We start from the raw sequence: 5127 nt of genomic DNA on the forward strand, positions 1-5127 counted from the left end.
CTGATCTTTCCCCATGGGAAACTCTGTGCCTTTTCTTCTTAACTTTTTTTGGTCAGAGCGTTTTATCACAGCAAAAGAAAGAGAAAACAGATGCGTGTCTGTAACAGATAGTGAGATTGAAATAATAAAGCTTCTCAACATAGAGACCTGGACCAGACAGAGTCACTGCCAAATCCTACCAAATAAAGAGTTAAGACCATTGCTTTCTGAACTGTCTCATAAAATAGAAAGGGAAGCTATGCTACTAAAATCATTCTATAAAGCCAATATTGCCCTAATACCAAAACCGGATAAAGACAACAAAAAACAGATAACAATAACACAACATCCCCGATGAACAAAATTCAAAAACTTCTCAATAAAATTCTTAATAACTAAGTGTTCGCAGCCGTCGCCGCGCCGTCGCTGCTCCCTAACGCCAGCGCCACCTCTAGCTTGCAGAGCTCCACCCGAAGGAGAAGGGGGGTAAGTAAGAAGGTGCCCGTACCATGGCTCCTACAAAGCAGACTGCCAGCAAATCCACCGGTGGTAAAGCATCCAGGAAACAATTGGCTACTAAAGCCGCTCGCAAGAGTGCGCCCTCTACTGGAGAGTGAAGAAACCTCATCCTTACAGGCCTGGTTCTGTGGCACTCCGTGAAATCAGACTTTATCAGAAGTCCACTGAACTTCTGATTCGCAAGCTCCCCTCCCAGCGTCTGGTGCAAGAAATTGCTCAGGACTTCAAAACATATCTGCGCTTCCAGAGTGCAGCTATTGGTGCTTTGCAAGAGGCAAGTGAGGCCTATCTGGTTGGCCTTTTTGAAGATACCAATCTGTGTGCTATCCATGCCAAACGTGTAAAATTATGCCAAAAGATATCCAGCTACCACGCCGCATACGGGGAGAACGTGCTTAAGAGTCCACTATGAGGGGAAACATTTCATTCTCAAATTTTTTTTTCCTCTTCTTCCTGTTATCAGTAGTTCTGAATGTTAGATATTTTTTCCATGGGGTCAACAGGTACCTAAGTATATGATTGCGAGTGGAAAAATAGGGGACAAAAATCAGGTATTGGCAGTTTTTCCATTTTCATTTGTGTGTGAACTTTTAATATAAATGCAAGATGTAAAGCATTAATGCAAGCAAAATGTTTCAGTGAATACATTTCAACAGTTCAACTTTATAACAATGATAAATAAACCTGTTAAAATTTTCTGGACAATGCCAGCATTTGGATTTTTTTTTAAATAAGTAAATTTCTTATGGATGACAACTAAATGGTGTTTGTAGCATTTTTATCATACAGTAGATTCCATCCATTCACTATATTTTCTGACTGAGTTATCCTACATGCAAGTACATGTTTTTAATGTTGTCTGTCTTCTGTGCTGTTCCTGTAAGTTTGCTATTAAAATACATTAAACTATTTAAAAAAATTCTTATTAACTAAATCCAAGGACACATTTAAGAAGATCATACCCAAGATCAAATTAGATTCATTCTAGGGACACCAGATTGTCTCAACATACACAAACCACTAATTGTAATTGTCCTGGCTAGTTTTATGTCAACTTAATACAAGCTAGAGTCATCTGAAAGGAGAAACACCCAAGTGAGAAGTCTTCAATAGGATCCAGCTGTAAGGCATTTTCTTAATTACTGATTGACAGCCCGTGGTGGGTAGTGCTATCCCTGTGCTGGTGGTCCTGAACTCCATAAGAAATCAGGATGAGCAAGCCATGAGGAGTAAGCCAGTAAGCACATGACCACTGCATCAGCTCCTGCCTCCAGGTTCCTGCCCTGTTTGGGTTCTTGTCCTGACTTCCTTTAGTGATAAACAAGGCTGTAGAAGTGTAAACCTGAATAAACCCTTACCTTCCAAAGTTGCTTTGGTCATGGTGTTTCATAACAGCAATAGTAACCCTGACTAAGACATAGATAGGCTTAAATACAGAGACCACAGAAGCATGTGAACAGAGGCAGAGACGGCCTCTGACAAAGCTCATATCAAAAACACTGAAGAAAGTAGAAACAGAAGAATGATACCTCAACATACCTCAGCAGGGCAATTTACTACAAATCCCATCCAGCAGTAGACTAAATGAAGAAAAATTAGAATCATTTCCTTGAAAATCAGGAATGAGGCAAGTGTGACCCCTCATACTCGAAATAGTGCTGAAAGTCTTAGCTAAATAATGGAAGTGAAGAAAGAAATTAAAGGAATAAACTAGGGAAAAGAAGAGAGGTTTGGAGATAGTTCAGTTGGTAAAGTGCCTGCCTTGCAAAAGTGAGGAACTGATTTGAGCCCCAGGACCCACATAAAAATGCTGGGTGTGAGATTCATATAATTCTAGTGCTGAGGAGATTGAGACAGGAGACTCTTTGCCATTTACTGGCCAATCAGCCTAGCCTAATTGGTGAGTTTCAGGCCAATAAGAGGCCCTGCCTCAAAAGAGGTGATGGCATTCCTGAGGGTGGCACCCTGATATTGTCCTCTGGTCTTTGGTTACATGGACACACATGGGCATACACACACCACTGACACACAGGTACTCCCCCATACTTAAACATGTACATGCTTTAAAATATAGGAAAGGAAGAAGTTAAGAAATCTGCATTTGCAATGACATGACTTTATAATGAAAAGACCCTGAAGATGCCACTGGGGAACTCTCAGACGTGACAGACACTGTCAGCAAAACAGCACAAAGCAGAGTCAACATATTAAAAGCCAGTAGGTTTTTTTTTAATGTATAAGCCAATAAAGAAATTGTGTATATGCCAATAAAGAGCTTGCTGGGAAACAAAACCAGAGAAAATAATCCTTTTGCACTAGCTTCAAATACAAATTTCAGAAATAAACCCAGGCAGGGAAGTGAAAGACTTCTACATTGAAAATATAACACACTGAAGAAGATACTAGAAGACAGAAAGGCATTCCGTGCTAATGGATTGGCAGATTAACATTTTAGCATGTGCAACAGAAAGCAGTTTACAGATTCAATGCAATTCCCAACAATATTCGCTTGAAGTTCTTCAAATAAAGTCCTAAAATCCATACAGATGCACAAAAAGAACCTGAAGAGTCAAATAATACTAAGCAGAAACAGAAATGCTGGAGCTGTTAATATTCTGATATGCCTCTTGAAAACCCACCCCTTGGAGTAACCCTGTGTCCTGACATAACAGCCTCATTTTAAGGAAATCTCTTCCCTTTCTTCCCTCCTCTCTTCCTCTTTTCTCACACAAACTGTGCTCCCTCAAACCCCCTCTCTCTTCCTTTCTCCTTTCTGTCTATCTTTCTATCTTTCTAAAAAATGCTTTCTGTGTGGATGCAGCATCTGGGTTGTGAATTATTGGCTGCTGCTGCCACCATGTCTGCATGGAATTCATCTGCCCAGCCTGCCAGTGCATCTGCCCAGCATACCAGCAAGTTTTGCCCCCTGGCCCAGTCAGACTTGGGTCCCCTGCATGCATAATTCATAACATTGGCGTCCAACATGGGGCTATCTTGCACAATCCCTTAGTCCTCACTGACTCTCTGGGAAGTTGGAGGTCAGATTTATCTTGGTTCACTTGCTGATGCCATGTGCCTTTCAGGCTTTAAACCCTTTGGGCCCATCCCTCTGTGATGACATATGGAGACACCCTATGCCCACTCAATTACACCACCCATAGCCTTTAATATCATGGTCCATTGGCTATCTTGAGCCATTATTGTTGGCCCTCTGACCCTCTGGAATGCTGGAGATCAGTCTTCTAGGCCTTATACCTCATTGTAGAAAAATGTGCCTACCCAACTCCCATCCCAGCTTCTTTCTCACTGCCAACTCCCCCATGCTCCTCCAGCCTCTGCTGAGCAACTACATCATCACTTGTCACCAGTTTTCTTTACGAAGCATATATACCCCTTGCCTCTATTTACTCTCCTTGTCTGCAATTCTATCTCTTAATCTATTCTCTCTGTCACTTGACTCTGTTGCTGGGACCTTCTGTTCCACCCACAGGACTTTGGTGTGGGACCCTTCCCCCACCCACTGGATGCTCTGTCACTGCTCAGAGCCAAGCCCTGCATCAGTCTATATTTCCTCTGCTGCTCCTGCTGCCAGGCCTTGAGAGATGGCCACACTGACTTGTTTCTGACTAACTCTCTAAACTTCACTTTATATGTTCAGTTTATTTTAGGAAAAAAAAAAAAAAGAAAAAACCCACATGACCACATGGGCAGCCACCACATTTGGTAAGGGCAGTCACATGTTCACAAGACATCCAAAATGAGGGCAGTCACATGATCAGGTGCCATCATGGCTAAGATCAAAATGGACAGGTCGTATGACCTCACCAACATCTTTACTAAGGGTAACCTCCTTTTGAGGGTCCCGACAACAACACCCCAATGCCAGCTTGAAGCAGATATAAAAGAGAACACATCATCTCACGTTCTCTGTACAGAATAGGCTGAAATCCTGGGTCCGAAGGCACCCCCCTGGCACAGAGGATGGATTAGCTATCTAAAATCCATTGATATTTGTTAATTGACACTGTTCTGCAATAAGATGGGACACTTGACCTTCTTTATGCAGAACCAATGAGGTATTTATATGACCTTAGGAAATAATTATTTCTACATAAATCATTCAGGATTATAATCTGGCTGTACTCAAGGATCAGAAGAAATACAGCTATAGAACACTAAAAATGGTAATAGATTTCAACTATCACTGTCAACAGCTTAAAAAGTATCTCTCCTTACTCAGGATCTATTCAGTCTTAGGAATGTGAGCCTCCATATTCTTGCTAACTTCATGAAGCTGTAACTAACTGGGAAAACTATATATTCAGATTTAATTTATATATGTGCTCAAAGTTATAAATACATCCAATAGATTTTGTTCTCCTAGTCCTCAAACACTTGTAGGGATCTGAGAATGTGGCATTTAATATAAAAGCGTTTTATGATAAAGAGACATGTTCAGCTCCTGGCAGCATTCTATATCTTCTTCAAGAAGAATTTGGGAGCTTATGGCAAGGCTGTCTTTGCAGCAAAATCCTGAGATCCTGTCCAGACTGTGAATATGAGGAACAACAGGGATTGATTGTCCTCTCTGCCAAGACAGGTAGGATGACCTCCCCAAATTTCTACTTC

The 5127-nt window shown here is 41.4% G+C and overlaps 1 pseudogene; it reads left to right on the forward strand.

The window, feature by feature from the left end:
- The first annotated feature begins 488 nt into the window (after positions 1 to 488).
- Positions 489 to 1190, forward strand: LOC143272777 (histone H3.3A-like; annotated as a pseudogene).
- The last annotated feature ends 3937 nt before the right edge of the window (positions 1191 to 5127 follow it).

The sequence above is a fragment of the Peromyscus maniculatus genome, chromosome 4 (genome assembly GCF_049852395.1).
Source record: "Peromyscus maniculatus bairdii isolate BWxNUB_F1_BW_parent chromosome 4, HU_Pman_BW_mat_3.1, whole genome shotgun sequence".
Lineage (NCBI taxonomy): Eukaryota > Metazoa > Chordata > Mammalia > Rodentia > Cricetidae > Peromyscus > Peromyscus maniculatus.